The sequence below is a fragment of the Primulina eburnea genome, chromosome 11 (genome assembly GCF_022965805.1).
Source record: "Primulina eburnea isolate SZY01 chromosome 11, ASM2296580v1, whole genome shotgun sequence".
NCBI lineage: Eukaryota > Viridiplantae > Streptophyta > Magnoliopsida > Lamiales > Gesneriaceae > Primulina > Primulina eburnea.
In genome coordinates, this window is record NC_133111.1 from 34,641,799 (window position 1) to 34,659,468 (window position 17,670).

General features: G+C 38.1%; 1 long non-coding RNA gene across 1 annotated transcript; it reads left to right on the forward strand.

Moving 5' to 3' along the window:
* Positions 1 to 1,861: 1,861 nt before the first annotated feature.
* On the forward strand, positions 1,862 to 2,431 carry LOC140804191 (uncharacterized). Its single transcript, XR_012112106.1, has 2 exons — positions 1,862 to 2,207; positions 2,328 to 2,431. It is a non-coding gene; the product is annotated as an uncharacterized lncRNA (long non-coding RNA).
* Positions 2,432 to 17,670: the final 15,239 nt, after the last annotated feature.

The window sequence follows — 17,670 nt, forward strand, 5'->3', positions numbered from 1 at the left end:
ACTCATATGAGGGCGTCTCACGACTCAATTTTGTGTGATGGATTTCCAACCCTATCTGGTTTATGAAAAATATTATTTTTTATGTAAAAAAATATAATTTTTCTTTGTAAAGATGGATCAGATCAACCTTTATATGCTTAGTAAAAGAGAATGAGGCGAGAATGGAATGAACATTCCCATCTCATTCCATATGCTCATGCTTGGTAAGAAATTGAGAATGACAATTTCCATAAATAATATATATTATGACTATTGTTTTAGATACATTATTTTTATAATAATTGTAATAATAAACAAAACATTATATAATAATAAAAAATTATTATATAAACGATTAAAAAATAATACATACTTATATTAACAATAAAAAATACGGTGATGATAATTTAATATAATGTTTTATTGTATGATAGTTATTTTATCAAATAAATAATATTATAGTTATGTGATAACATTAATTTTAAAATAATAATAGAACATCAATAATAATTATTTTTATTGTTTTAACAATAATAATAATAATAATAATAACAATAACAAGAATATTTCTCGACCAAGCTATTATTTTGAACTTTTCATTAAAAATAGCTGATTATTAAAAGTAATTTCATTACATTCATTTTTAATTTTTTTCTATATCAGTTATTAGAATGAAATATAACTATCATTCTATTCTTATCTTAATTTCATTTCAAGATTGATTTCATTCATGTCTTATTTCGTTCATTCATATTAAATATGTCATATACTCTTTATAAGTATATATTAGAGATGACAATGAGTCGGGTTTGGGTAGGAGTCCGTATCCTCTTTTCTATCCCCATTTATTATATTCATCATCCCCTTCATACTCATCGTGTACTTAATTTCATTCTCATCCACACACCAATCGGAAGATTAAATATTTATCATATTTGAATTATTTCGAGTAAACTATGGATATTTAGTAAATCGATGAGAACAATAAGGAAAAAAAAATATATTGTAAAAAAAAAAAATATTAGAAACAATTTGTCGTAACATCATTATACATACATATATATATGTATATATATATAGCTCCAATATGAATAAAATTCTTTAAGACATGCTTTCATCATCATACCCGGAAATCTCCATAACCGTTTACTAATTTATTTAACCAGGTAAAAAAAATATCCTTCATTCATTCCTCCATTCAGGTCGAGTATTGAATTTCCGTCGTGTTCAGAGAAAATTGTCATTCCTAGTATATATATATATATATATTTAGATTCTAGAGAAGAAAGATATAATCTTAAAGGAATGCTATTTACACTCTAAAAAGTGTTAATAATACCCCACCTTATGTAATTAGTCAATTATTAGACAAATTTACCCTTAACTTTACTTATTTGTAGAATTTTGATTTATCTTAAAAAATCTAAACGAAAAAAATGTTTTACATTAACAAATAAACATTTAATATTTAAATTATTTCAATAATTTCTATTACCACAGACAAATAAAATAAAAAATAACAAAATGTTTATATCAAGTTAAAACAATATATGGTATGTTTTGATAATTAACTAAAATTTAGGAAAGGTAATATTGACAATTAATATTTAGGAAAAAAAAGTAAGTTGAAGTGTAATTTTCAAATTACAGTCTGGAAATAACACCCATGATCTTATTTATGATTTCAAGAATCAATATTCATTATAAAAGACACATAATCATAATTTTGTGTACTAAATAAGATAAGATTCTGCATACTTTTCCATGTATTTTCCCTTCACTCTCTCCACAGTCAAAATAACGATCAATCTATCTATTACCAAAATATATAGAACACAAATAAATAATATATTACGGGACAGATTATTGCATAACCTTAAAACTATAAATTAAGTATCTCGTTTCCCAGAGAACATATCCGTTCGAAATTAGTACTTCGAGAGGAAAAATGGAAGGGAGAGACATGAAAATGACGATGTTTTTAATATCTTTTTTCGCGATGAACATCGTCTTTGCATTAGCGACGGAGCCTATGAGTTCGATGAATACATCTCAAAATGAATGCTTCATGAGATGTGCTCGAAGCTGTTTCGGCGCACCGGTTAATCCCGGATGTTTGATGGCTTGTGCTAGGCTTTGTGAACGTTGCCAACCATCTTGCAAATATCTACCAACGACACAGTATTGTAAAATTGGTTGTTCACTTGGCAAATGCTCCAAAATCGAAGGTTATTATTATTTTCATTATACAATTTAAATTCTATTTTATTTTTGTTTTATTTACATTATGTGGAGAAATTGAATAGTTTATATGTTGGTTTTTTTTTAACAAAAACTTTGTTTTGCAGATCCGAATGAATTGGAAAGCTGCATGGATGATTGCTCCAACGTCTATTGCAAAGTTTGAAGGCTCGACTACATAAAAAAATGGAATAAATTACTAATTATTAGTTTTAAAAAAATGTTGATGGGATAAATGTAAAGTGTTTGGTTGATGTGATTTAATATTGGTTTTGGATCTGATTAGTTCTTCCTTAAATTTAATTTGCAATGAGAGCACGTATCGATTCGCAAGAACTAATTTAGGAATAAATATTGGAAATTTGATATTTAATTAAGGAGACAGGTTTTCTCTTTATGAATTTTGAATGTTGAACGACATACGTAAAATTGAAAGAAAATTTTAATGAGACAGCATATTGACTTTGACAAAAATTTCTCAATCTGGAAGGGAAAAAGCACTGATACAATCTTAGGAGTTCGTTCCACATAAAATTTATTTATCAAAATACATATTTTTGTTAGAAAAAAATGAATGAAACATAGATATATGCAACGATCGAAAAGTGTTTTTATTAAATAATCGGATTATGCAAATTTATATTTTTGAAGATTATGTTTAAACTTTAACTATTTGCATTTAAGTCAATAATTTGAAATATTATTTAAAAGTCATCATAATAGGAAAAAGTTAAAAAGTCTCGTCTCAAGGTTGAACAGTTAACTGGCCCACCCGTATCCTTCATTTTTTTTTTTAATGAAAGTGACTAATTTAAAAATTCAGATTTAGACACGATAAACTTAATTTTTTTTAAAACACTAATTTAAAAATTCAGATTTAGACACAATAAACTTCATTTTTTTAAAACAATTGGATAACAAAATTCAAAACTTGAAAAACATACATAAAAATTGAAATGTTATGCCCCACGACCGCTGTTAGGACACTGTTTTCTCACACTCAAGGTGTAACGGAAGTTTTAAAAAAAAAAACTCGACATTTAAAACTGTCCTTGGGTATCGTATGAATTAAATCATCCATAGGGTGTTTAGCTATTATATCAGCGTGTATATAACGCTGGACACCAAGACTCTTAATTTTTACTAAATAAATGTATCAAATTATTATTAAATCAGGAATTTATCAACTTTTGATAATATTAATAAAACATATACACATATTTTATATCTCTATATAAAAATATATATATATATAAACATTAATATATCTAGACATGTACATTTGATACATGGATAGACATATAAATTATCTTAAATAACTATTATTTAATTTATATATAACTCATTAGTTAATTAATTCTAGACCTCTCTAAAATATTTTTTGAAAATTAATAATTAAGCTGACTTTCATTTCTTCTATCTTATAAAATCAGCTTATAAACTCCTTTCTAAACATCCTGTTTGATCTCCATCAAATTATAGTCGCCAAATTCAATTACTTGAACTTTGACTTTCTCAACGGGAACACATAATTTGATATTTATGTGACCCTCAATGATTTAGAGATATAGCTAGTCGTGGGTTCACATCTTCATGTGATTCAGAATATCATTTATTCTTATTCGAGCTTTCCCTAACTGACATCATTCTTTTCATCAACTCATTGATCAAGAATGCTAGAATTCATATTTGATTGCACCCACCGGATCATGGTAAGAGCTTCTTGTAGCATCACCTCATGATCCCCTAGGTATCGCTGATAGTGCCTATAAGAACCTTAAGTTATGGGTAGTTTACAGTACGTCCCTTCAACAAGTGATCATCTCGACAAGGTATGAAAATAAATAAATCCATTTATGGGCTAAAGCAGGCAATTCGACAATGGTATTTCAAATTTCATCAAGTGATCATCTCGTCTGGTTTTGAGATGAATTTGTTCGATAATTGTGTGTACCATAAGTTCAGTGAGAGCAAATATATTTTTTAGATTTTATATGCTGATGACTTTCTACTTGATAACAACAATATAGAGTTCTTGCATGACACCAATAGATTTCTAGTTAAGAGTTTTGAGATGAAAGATCTTGGTGATACATCTTTTGTATTGGGTATCTAGATACATCCGGATCGTTCTCGAGGTATTCTCGGATTATCTCCGGAAGTCTATATCCAGAAAATTCTCAAGCGATATAGGATGCAAGACTGTAAATCTAGAGATACCCTGTGGCTAAGGGAGACACATTTAGCCTCAAACAATGCTCCAAGAATGGTTTTGAGGAAAAAAATGTAGAAGATTCCCTATGCATCTGCAGTAGGGAGTCTGATGTATACTCAAGTTTGTACACGTCTAGATATTTCATATGTGACAAGAATGTTGGAAAGATATCTAACTAATTCACGATTATAGTATTGGAAAACAGTCAAACAACTCTTACGATATTTATAGAGAAAAAAATATTACATACTCATATATCAGAAGTTAGAACAATTTGAGATCATTTGGTATACTAACTCTGATTTTATGGAATGTCAAGATAGTATGCAAAAAAACTACTTTGGATTATATTTATTTGCTGGCAGAAGATTTTGTCTCAAGAAAAAGTGATAAAAGATTAATTATTATAGTCTCTTTTATCACGAAAGTAGATTTTATAACTTGTTATATTGCATACAATCAAGCTTCTGTTTGTTAAAGACACGTTCAATAATTTGGTTTATGATTACATAAATTTATTTTCTGTGGAAATAAAAATAAAGTTAAGTTACACTCTGATTATGATTTATAGTTTAATCTCAATAAGGTTAAAAAATGATTAGTTGGAAATAGGCATGTTATAATCACATTGCATGAAATTTCCATGCAATATATCCACTCCATAATTCATTTCATTCAGTTGTGTTGGCACATGTGACCATTAATAGGTCTAGTTGCCTTGAGTGTAGCGAATAATGCTTTGCTTATATGTTGATGTGATCAATGGACCTGATTTGTTATAAATACATTTCGGAATGACAATATTTTTGAGCTCACAAGTTTATTTTCACAAACATAAATATATCTTCCCCAACATTACGATATCCTGAGGCGAGCCAAACCTCCCTAACTCGTTGATGCCAATAATAATCTTGAAGAGTCATTAATTGATCAAGTTTGGATTCCCATGATTTGAGAATCGCACGTTGGCCTGAATCTAGACGATGATTGTTTAAATGATATGATACCCCATGAATAGGCCCACAAAGAGCAGGAACCAGACTTTGGACCCTCGGCCCATCCCTAGCCAAGATAAAAGTCCAATGACAGGCCAATGTATCATCTTATAAATACCAGGTTTGATTGTCTAATTCGTTCATTCACTATATTGACTTTTAGCAGCACCTTTAGATGCTATCTCATTTCACTTGCAGTATCTGACTTGAACATCGGAGGGACTACGGTAGGACACCCTCTTGGCCCCCTTCTAACAGTCTCCTTCTTGATTTCAGGTATAGATTAAATTTGAGATATGCACTCGAGATATTATCACCTGCTGGAACCGAACCCTAAATTTTCAGTGAGTATCACTTGGTGTCGTCTGTGGGAAACTTGAGCTGAGATGTATATATGGTAGGCCAGAGAGGAAGCAGAAAAACTAACTCAATATCGCCACGTACTCAGATGAGACGCAAACAATCTCGTCCTGAGACGAGACATGAACAACCTCGTCCTAATATGAGAGCCAAACAACCTCATCCTGAGATGAGATCTGAACAACTTCATCATAATGAGAATGTGAGGAACTTGGCCCTGGAACAGTTAAGCCAATTCACTACCAAGATAGTAGATGAGTCCATGAAGAAGAACCAATAGTCTATGTCTGCAGAAGAACAGGCTACTCGCAAGGAACGAGAGGAGAAGGCTGAGGGTAATCAAAGCAGAGTTGAAGAGACGTGGCCCCTCTCAAGTGGGGAGAATCTTGAGATTGAAGAAATGTGGAAGGAGATAAGAATGTTAAGGCAACAGTTGGGAAACAGGGCTCCAGCGCCCAATAGAGAGAGTATTTTTCCTCCCGCTATTTTGGATGAAAGGCTTACCCCAAGTTTTAGATAATTGAGCATGGGAGAGTATGACAGGCGAATTAACAAGAACACCGGGGAAGATTTGAGAATTTGACTTTGTTACATTAGTAATTAGATGGAGTTAGGTGCAGGGTGTTCTTGGGCACGTTGGTGAGATCAGCCCAGCAATGGTTTAATATGCTACAACCCAACTCCATAGGGTCTTTCGAGGATTTTTTCCACAGCTTTCTTGCATCGATTTTATAGCAGCAAGAGGCACAAGAAAAATTACCTGATCATGTTCGTGATGAACCAGCAAGAAACTGAAACTTTGCGAAAATTCATGCAGCGCTTCAACAATGCGATACTTGAGATACCAGTGGCTACCCCTGACATCCTGATAAGTGCCTTTACCCAAGGACTGAGAGGAGGGGAATTATTCAAATTGCTGGTCAATAAACCTTCGTTGAGCTATGATGATCTATTAGCTCGGTCGAAAAAGTATATGAATTTAGAAGATGCCCAACGACTCAAGAGGATGGAGCAGCGGCCCAAGAGAGGTAAGGTTGAGGGAGCGGAAAGAAGAGGTAGGAAGAGAGATTCGGGTGAGAGAGAGGAGGATAAAGCTAGAGGAAGAGGACAATTCTCGTCCCATGTTCCTCTAAATAAAAATCGTGACAAGGTGATGGAGGTGAGGGAGTCAGAAGGGAGGTGTGATAAATCATAGAGGGTTGAGAGAGGTACTAGGTTTCCTCCGCTTGACAGACAAGAATGATCCTCATCCAGGAGTCGACCGAGTTCTCGCTCGTCCCCTAGGCGAGGGGGATGCCCTACATGGATAAATCAGAGGGTATGCGAGCAGAGAAGCGAGGGGTGGTGTTAAGATGTCCCTCGGGAGCCTGTCGATCCGAGGAGAAGAATGATTGAGGACAACCCTCCTACGAGGGGAGTGATATATGATCTCTTTAGAGAGAGGATGATAAAGCTAGAGGAAGAGGACAATTCTCGTCCCATGTTCCTCTGAATAAGAATCGTGACATGGTGATGGAGGTGGGGGAGTCATAAGGGAGGCTGGGATATGTCACGCCCCGAGCCCGAGCCCGAGCCCGAGCCCGAGCCTGTGCCTGCGTGACTGCACAATGGGCCCCTATAGCAACTACTTCGTATTCGTCCTCGCTTTACGAAAATGATTAACCCAAGTTTCTATAGAAGTCCATTGTAAGCCATTATAAACTCATTTTTATTTTTTCGATGTGGGACAAGGGTATCACAATCACCCCTCCTTCAGAACGCGACGTCCTCGTCACGGCCTGACCCCTCGATCCACCAGCACCGAGAATCTAGAGGTGGCTCCTACAGGTTCAAGATGTGGCTCCCGTCATGTAGCACTTTGACCCGCAGGTTCAAGAGGTGGCTCCCATGCACGTAGCATTTTGTCCCGCATAGCACTTATTTCCCGGTGTTCCATGCCGGTGACCTGTTCTGATACCATTCTGTCACGGCCCGAGCCCGAGCCCGCGTGGCTGCACAATGGGCCCCTATAGCAACTACTTCGTATTCGTCCTCGTTTTACGAAAATGATTAACCCAAGTTTCTATAGAAGTCCATTGTAAGCCATTATAAACTCATTTTTATTTTTTCGATGTGGGACAAGGGTATCATAGGATAAATCACAGAGGGTTGAGAACGGTACTAGTTTTCCTCCACTTGACAGAAAAGAATGATCGTCATCCGGGAGTCGACCGAGTTCTTGCCCGTCCCCTAGGAGAGGGAGAGGCCCTACATGGATAAACCAGAGGGTAGGAGAGTAGAGAAGGGAGGGGTGGGGTCAAGTGTCCCTCGGGAGCCTGTCGATCTGAGGAGGAGAATGATTGAGGACAACCCTCCTACGAGGGGAGTGATTCATATGATCTCGGGTGGTGCTACTGATGGAGACTCTGGGCGAGCTCGAAAAGCACACAGAAGAAGGTTGGAGAGCCTTGAGAAATCTAGGGGTGCAGACTTACCACAAGATCCCATCATCAGCTTTGGACCGGAAGACCTCCGAGGCGTTGTTGCTCCAAATGATTAATAAAGATCCTTGCAAATTACGATGTGGCAAGGATCTTTATTGATAATGGAAACTCCGTGAATATCTTGTTCAAGAGCACATTGGATCAAATGAAGGTGGAAGGATTTGATTTTGAGCCGGTCTCTACCCTTTTGTATGGGTTTGCAGGACATGCCATACCGCCATTGGGTCAGATTTTTCTTCCTCTATCCTTGGGGAATGATCCTCGGTGGGTAACAAAGATGATAAAATTCACCATCATGGACACTCCCTCAACGTATTATGAAATTCTGGGACAACCAACCCTAAAGTATTTCAGAGCTGTAGCTTCTACTTATCATCGGAAGCTTTAGTTTACTGTGGGAAAGAGAGTTGGAGTTTTGTGCGGAGATTAGAAAGTCGCGCGTCGATGTTATGAAGGAGTAGTGAAAGAAGAGGGAAAAAAGGTGAGTGTGGAGGTCAACATGATCAGAGGGGAAGAAGTGGGTTACCAGTAGTGAAGAAGGAGGTTTAGGAGATGGTGGATGACGAGCCTGAGATTATAGCATTGGATTCTGAGAAGAAGATACTCAAAGTACCCCCTGACCTTGACCCAGAGGTGAAGAAAGAACTCATTACTTGTTTACAGGCTAATCTCAACGTATTTGATTGGTCAGCCCAAGAACTCAAAGGTACAACCCCAGATGTTGCGGAGCATCGATTGAATATCTTGCCAAACACTCGCCTTGTGAAATAGAAGAAGAGAAACTTGGGAGCGAGAAAGATAAAGTTATAAAAAAAGAAGTGGGAGAGTTGCTTAGTGCTGGACATATTCCAGAAGTGCAATTTCATGCTTGGCTATCGAATCTCATCCTAGTGCTGAAGAGTTCAGGGAAATGAAGGATGTGTGTGGATTTCAGAGATCTTAGTAAGGCGTGCCCTATTAATAAAACTCACTTTATCTTGTGGACACCACGGCTTGCCATCAATATTTGTGTATGTTAGATGCTTATCAGGGGTACCACAAAATCCCTTTAGCCATGGAGTATCAAGATAAAGTGAGTTTTATTACCTTCGAAAGAACCTTTTGTTCGTGGTCATGCCTTTTGGACTCAAAAATGTCGGAGCCACGTATCAGCGATTGATGGATAGACTATTTTCTGAGCATGTGAGAATGAATGTTGAAGTATACATGGATGATATCATAGTGAAGTCAAGGGACTCAACACAGCTCATACCTGAATTAGTGGAGATCTTTTCCACCCTCTGGTCCTATGGACTGAAGTTGATTTCTCATAAGTGTATCTTTGGGTTGAGAAGTGAAAGTTTCTGGGTTATATGGTGACAGAGAGGGAGATTGAGGCTTACCCCGAGAAGGTCTGAGCTACCCACGATATGGTTCCTCCCAAGACCCAAGGATGTTCAGCAGTTGACAGGGAGGATTGATGCATTGACGCGGTTTATCTTGAGGTCCGCTCACAGAAGCTTACCGTTCTTCTGGATTTTACGTAAGGCGAAAAAATTTGAATGAGGTCCAGATTGCGTGAAATCTTTTGAAGAATTGAAAAAGTACCCTGTGAGTTTGGTTCTTGTCAAGAAAGAGGGATCAACTCAACAACATTTCTACTACGTTTCACATGCACTCAAAGGAGCAGAGTTAAGGTAACCAGGATTGGAGAAGTTGGATTTGATGACGGCAAGAATCTTGAGACCATATTCCCTATCTCATCCAATTGTGATGCTCACCAACAGTCCATCGGGTAGTATCCTAACTCATTCAGATATGTCCGGTCATTTGGTTAAATGGAATACATATTTGGAAGAGTGTGATGTCCAGTATGAACCAAGAACAACTATTAATGCACAAGCCTTAGTCTATTTTCTAGCAGAAACTGTACATCAGGAAAATGAGGATCCTCGGAAGGTATACACATGGACAATTCCTCTTAGAAGGATGGAAGTGGGGTGGGGGTGGTATTGATTTCGCCAGCTGGAGATGAAGTGAAGTTGGCTATAAGGTTGGATTTTCGAGCATCCGACAATGAGATAGAGTATGAAGCTTTATTGGTAGGGTTCCGGAAAGCCAGAAACGTGGGAGCTGCCCAGGTTTTTTTTTCTGACTCATAACTGGTAGCACAACAGATGAAGGAAGTATATGATGTGAAAAATGAAAACTTATTGAGTTTTCTTAGGAAGTGGATAGAGTTAGAGATAAGTTCACAGAGGTAATGTTTGGGCAGATTCACAGGAAAGAGAATGAAAAGGTGGACTCGTTAGCCAAGATGGTCTGATCAATGGGAAGTTGGAAGAGTAGGGATGTGGTATTTCAGGTCAAATTCACACCTCACATAAGTTCGCCTGAACATGAAGAAGATTATTAGAGAACTGTCATAGCTGGTTATTTGAGAGAGAGAAAGCTTCCTGATGACTCTAGGAAATCTCATAAATTGAAGATAAAGTGTTTGCATTATGTGGTAGTCGGAGAAGTGTTGTATTAAAGATCCTTTGCAGAGCCGCTCCTTCAATGCTTGAGTTATCAAGAAGCAGGTTATGTGCTCTGAGAAGTTTACGAGGGATGTGTAAATCATTTGGGAGCTTATGCTTTGGCAAGGAAAGTGTTGTTCGAAGTTTGTTGTTGGCCCTCGGTGCTACATGATGCCAGGAGTTAGTATTGTCCTGTGAGAGTTGTCAACGTCATGCTCGGTTGCATCACAAGCTGGCCATGCTGATAAAGACTATCATAGCCGCTTGTCTTTTTTACAAGTGGGAAATTGATATTGTGGGGCCTTTCCTTATAGCTCCCGCTCAAAAGAAGTTTCTGTTGATAGCAGTGGACTATTTTTCGAAATGGGTGGAAGTACAGCCTTTGGCTAAGATCACTGAGAATGATGTCTTGAAATTCTTCTGGAAGAATATAGTGTCCAGATATGGGGTGACTAGAAGATTAATATCCGATAATGAAAGACAGTTCCAAGAAGCTAAGATCCAAGCTTAGTGTAAAGAGATGAAGATCCAACAAGTCTTTACCTCCGTAGCTTATCCAGGTAATTAATCTGACGCTAGTACAGGTATAAAGGTTCGTCTGGGTAATGCTAAGGGCAATTGGGTAAATGAAATACCAAGTTTCTTGTGGGCATACCAAATTACTCCAAGGGAAGGAACAAAATAAATGCCGCTCAGTTTAGGTAATGAGGCGGTGCTCCCTGCTGAAATTGGATTGAATCATCAAGGGTGATGTTCTATGACGAAGATAATGGTGTAAGACGGGTCACTGACCTTGATCTGTTGGAATAAAAAAGAAATGCAGCGAGCATTCGCATGGAAGCTTATAAAAATGGTATAGCTCAATCCTACAATTGTAGGGTCATTCCGAGAAGCTTCCAAGTAGGTGACTTGGTCTTGAGGAAGATACAAAACGAGCAGAGAGGAAAGTTGGACCCCAAGTGGGAGGTCCTTTCAAAGTGATCAAGAAGCTTAATTCAAAAGAATATTTCTTGGAGAATGCACAAGGCAATGCTTTAAAAAGAACCTGGAATGCTTACCACATTAAGGAAATATCATTCTTTATTTTATCGTCGATGCATTTCATTATTGAATTTATCCTATGTAATCAGTTGAAATTCAATAAACCAAGTTCTTCTATTCAGTTCATGGATGTTGTTGCATTATGAGGGTGATATAAATTAAATCTACTACTTGGACTGCGCTTAGTAGAAGAGAAGAGTTGGAAAGAAGAAAAATTAAATTTTACCTACTTAGGTTGCGCCTAGTAGAGGAGAAGAGTTGAGGATAAGAAAAACTGAATTTTACCTACTTGGGTTGTGCCGAGTAGAGGAGAAGAGTTGATGAGAAGGAAAATTAAATTTTACCTACTTCGGTTGCTACTAGTAGAGGAGAAGAGTTGAGAAGAATAAAAATGAAATTTTACCTACTTGGGCTACGCCTAGTAGAGGAGAAGAGTTGGAAAAAAATAAAAATCAAATTTTACCTACTTAGGCTACTCCTAGTAGAGGAGAAGAAAAATTAAATTTTACCTAGTTGGGCTGCGCCTAGTAGAGGAGAAGATTTGGGAATAAGAAAAATTAAATTTACCTACTTAGGCTGTGCCTAGTAGAGGAGAAGAGTTGGGGATATGAAAAATTAAGTTTTACCTACTTGGGCCATGCCAATAGAGGAGAAGAGTTGGGAAGAGGAAAAATTAAATTTTACCTACTTAGGCTTCGCCTAGAAGTAAAGAAGGGGTGAGGAGATTGAAAATCATATTTTACCTACTTAGGCCTATGCGTAGTAGAGGAGAAGAGGATATGAAATCAAAAGTTAAATTTTATTTACTAAGTTAAGCATGGCAGAAGAAAAAGGGCGGTGAGAGGTAGAGAGCTTCGATAAGCTCACACTCTACCCGACTTTATTTACCCTAGTGGTTCCAAAACATTGGAGATAAACTCAGAAGAAACAGTATATTCGAACGTAAGATACTCAATGTGGCATAAAGTGGGTCTCATACATACCAAATGTGCGCAAAAAGAGGTAACCAAATATAAGCGTAATAAAATCCATAACGCATAATAGTACGGAAAGTAAAGCAGTGCAGTGCATGACAAATACGGCCCCGAAGGTATACATCGTCTGGGTAAGTGAGAAAATAACATAAGTAAGGGAACGTGGTCTAAGGGTCAGGAGGGAGACTAGCTACGAAGTCCTCAAGGTTGATGAAGTCGGTGGAAGCGCCTGTCGGAGGGTAGCCATGAACCTTGAAGAGGTCCACTGCACCCTCGAAACCCACCTCCAAGTAATGAAAAGCTTTAGGACCACAAATCTCGTTGAACTTAGACTTGAGGAATTCTTCCTTGAATGAGGAGGCTTCTTTCACATGTTGTGCCTTGGCATCTTTGAGGTCCATGCGGGCTTGTGCTGCTTCATCTTAAGAATTTTTAGACTCCTCCTTCAACTTCTGGATCTCTTTCATGTGGTCTTCTATCAGTCGCTAAAGCTCCTTTTCTTTCTTGTTCAGAAGCTCATCGTATCGAGCTTGGGACTCCGAAAGCTCCTTAGCATGTGTCGTTTTAGCCTCGTCGATAGTCTCCTGGAACTGGTCGTGAAGAGCCTTACCCTCGCTTAAATGGTAGAAAGCTTTCGACTTGATAACATAAAGACGTTCAACGAGCTCTCATAGATACATGATTCCCTGAATAGAGAAAAAGAAAGTAAGATGACAAGAAGAAAACCAATCGTATATTGAATATCAATTTAAGGTTTAAAGAGAGAAATATACCTCAGCAAGACTGCTGCATGTCCGGAGGGCAAGATTTAGACCATCCAGTGAACCTAAGAATGCTGCATCTGCGTGGGAAAAGAGCTAAAATAATAGCTTTTGAGCTATGTGAGTGGGACCTCTTCAAACAATAACCGATTCCGGGGTATACAAAAAATGTATCCTCGGCACAAAAGGATGTTCATCATCTGATTCAGATACGTACCTCTTGAGAAGAAGCCGATGTAATTGATATCTATGAAATTTTTTTCTTACCCTTCTGTTGGACTGATGGGCCGGGTCAGTGGACGTCTTCTTTTTGCCAAATTGCGGAGTGGACTCGGCCTGAGGAGGTGGGGAGGAGGCTCGCTTCTGGGTGGAGGAGGATGAGCGCGGTGGTAGGTGATCCAGTAGGAATCTTCACAGCAGTAGAGCAATTTAACTTCATATTTGTCATGGCTACTGGTATAACTGGCTTCTAGGGTGGTGATGATGAACCCCCAGCCTTCCCCTTCTTCGCGAGCTCCCGGAGAAATACGGCATTCATGACTCTAGTATTTGCGAATGAAAAAATGAACCAGATGAGAATGTTATCAAAGAGCATAATAAGTAAAAACAAAACAAGAAGTGTGAAAAGATGCGAATATCTACCAGTGTCCCCCTTAAGCTTAATTTTTGCTGGACTTAACTCGGTATAGCACAGGAGATCTTCAGATAAGATTTTGGAGAATACCAAAACATCGATCTCCTAGTACATTCATTATATGCATATATGTCTTATCTTTCTTGAAATATTTGGAATGATTTGGCTTGGTGAAAGTAGGGTACCACTCTGTGGAACAATTCAACTCTTTTGGAGGCTGGATAAATTAAAGAAGAAGTATTTTCTCAAGTCTTTCACGTGACTAGGAGCCTCATTATAAAACTTATGGCTGGATCGAGATGTTACTTAGAAGGACACCTCCTTCGATTTTGCCAAGACCAAAAAGTAGGAAAAGGTGGTGCAATCTAGAGGAAGGTTTAAAGCTCTAAATAGCACGATGAAGTTGCATATCGAGCAGAAAGCATCGGGGGTGAGCTGACCTAAATGTACTTGATAATAACTACTCAACTCCTGGAGGGAATCGCATAGGGGAAAACAGGAGACCCGCATCCAAGTGATGTTGGAAAAAAGTATAGCAACCTTTGGGGCTAGATAGGTTCGGCCTTCGTAGGTAGGAATGATGATTTTTAGGAAGAGGGAATGTGCCAAGAAGCCCTGAGGGATGTGGGAAAATAGGTGGCCATACCATATAATATCGGCATTGGATATGTTCATTTGTTGGTTCACATGACGAATTTCTTTACCAGGATGACTATGGGTGAGGACCTCCTCCTCATGGAAATCGAGGGTAAATTTAAGATCTTCTAAGTAAGTCTTACTCTTGTCAGACTCGCTAGACCTCTCGGAATCGCTCGGGGAAGTGAATTCAGAATCAGACGAAGACATGAGTGCTAAGGATAATTAAACAAATAGGGGAGAAAACATACCCGGAAAAAATGTGGTAAGATACTCAAAGAGTGAGACCAAAGGAAAAAGCCGATGGTGCGCGGAACAATCAAGCGAGATTGCGAAATAAGAACATGCGGGTGGAAGGTGAGGGCGATCGTGGGAGTGCGCACGCGAGGGGCTACGCCAGGCGAGCACTCGGGAAGGGGGCGAGGACGTGTTGGCGGAGGAAGAGGACGCTCGAGGAAGTGCGCGGGCTAGGGGTTGCGCGAGGGCTCGGGCGCGAGTTAGCGTGGGGAGAGAAAGGTGGAGACGAGGCTGTGGTGAGAGCGACATGCGAGGATGGAGCGAAGCAGTGGGGCGCACAGACAGCGTGGACGGGTGAGGTGTGGAGGGAGAAGGGTGAGGGCGAGCTCTCATGGGCGAGAGGCTGTGGCGAGACGGGGGAGAGGGATTAGGGCAAGGTGAGGCGATGGGCTGACGTACGAGGATGGGCAAGGGCTGGCAGGGGAAGATGGGCATGAGCGCATGAGAGGGGAGATGTTGGCAAGGCGAGGCGAGGGGCTAGGGCGAGATGGCTGGGCGTAGGCGAGAGTCAGCAGGAAGGGACGAGGGGGAGGTGGTGGCGAGGCTGGCAAGGGACATGAGAGGCAATGAAGGAAGGGCATGATTGGGCGAGGTGCAGGCAGGGAGGTGCTGGCACGGGCGAGGGCGAGGGTGAAGTGGTGGCGAGGCGGGGCGAGGGCGAGCACACGAGGATGGGGCGACGGGCAAGGTTGTGGAGTGTGGGCGAGGTGCTGAGTGAAGGGAGGAAATATTGTGTGTAGAGAGAAAAATATAGTGGGGAATGGGTGACTATTTATAGGGGAACCCAACACAGACCTGGCCCTTCAAAATGGAAAGGTGATTTAATTTATTTCCAAATTTTTGGAGACTAATGAGCAGCATGTAATGTACAACCCACATGTTGTAAACCGATGTCAACGTAATTAATCGAACTTCCAATCTGTGATTCAGTTCGACTTGGGAGGGGGAGACCGATGATCCCATGAATGGGCCCATAAAAAAATATCAGAAAAACCCAACTGCAAAATTAAAGAAGATGCTTTACGGCCATGGAGTTTGGTTCCAAGATGAAAACCAAACTGGGGTTATGTTCACGGATTGCCTGCCAACCCTCGAGCATTCCCACATATTGTTGTCGGCAGCGGTTGCTTTTTTGCTAAAGATCGTATTTTTGTTGCGGTTTCACCTTGTTCTAGAATCACAGGAAACACTGCAAGATCAACACCCAGGGGGACGAAGGCCTCGCTGTTTACCTCCTGTCACTTTATCATTCAAACCTTCCATATCTGTAGAAGAATTAAGATTATTCTCGGGAATAGAAGGCGATGGAGGTCGGTCGGCGCCCACGCCCAACAACATGAATCGTGTAATATCTGTCTCGGCTCTTAATCATATACTATACTGATAAAGAGAATTAAGATTGTATTGATTCGTGTCTGTGTTCTCATTCTATCGCTTTATGTATTTGGATTTTAATATTTATTACAATGTGATTTTGTAATATCATATCATCTTTTATATATAATGCATTAAACTCAATTGGATTTGTTTATTTTCTTGATACAATTGCTTAAATTTATCTATAGTATTAAACTAAATGAAATGACTTTCAAATTGACTATACCGTAATAATTTCTTTTACAAAAATATATCAACTTATTTTTCACTTATGTACAAACAAAAAGACAAACTTGACCCTTCAGAAAAACTTTTCACATTTTTTACAATTTATAATATATTTATTGGTTTAAAGTGACTAAATTTAATGTCATGATATTTTTTGATAAATCGAAAATAATATTCTTCTAAAATGACAAAAAATTCCATTTTCTTTAATTTTTTTTAAAAAAACTAATTTTCTAAATTTTCATCTCCTTTATATCTACCATATCTTTGTAACTTCTTTTTTTTATCTATATTTTGAATGATAATATCATCCATAGCATATAAATTATTCTACAAAATCATTTTAAATTTTTAATGTTGATATAAGATCTAAAATATTTACACAAAAATTATTAAACATAAAATTCTAATATATATGCACGCATATATTCACACTCGTGAGAAGAGGCGGATTCTGGGAGTTTATAATTAATGATTATTAAAAATAAATGAGGATTATGTAATATATTTTCTGGATATTCATCACAAGAACAACTCAATAATACTCAAAATTATAATCATTAAATCAATAATTTCATATTTGATTATAAAATTAATTTATTTTTCTATAATATTATTATATATGCCATTTTCTTTAATCGTTCTCACCAGACAGTACTGTAATCCCATTGACAGATTCGGAGCACAAAATGTTACACAGAATTAGGGATGACAACTTTCCCCACGGGTTTGGAGACCCACGGGGAAAACTCGAAACAGGGATGGGGTTCTACGATTCTTTCGGGTTTGGGTTCAGGTTCGGGTATTTTTTTTAAATCCCGATGTAGTTCGAGGCGGGTATGAAATTACTGAAGGGAAATAATATTTCCTTATTTAATTTCTTAATTTAATTTTTTCCCCCTAATATTATCTTTTGTTTGTTGATTTGATTTTGCCTTTCTATATAATATG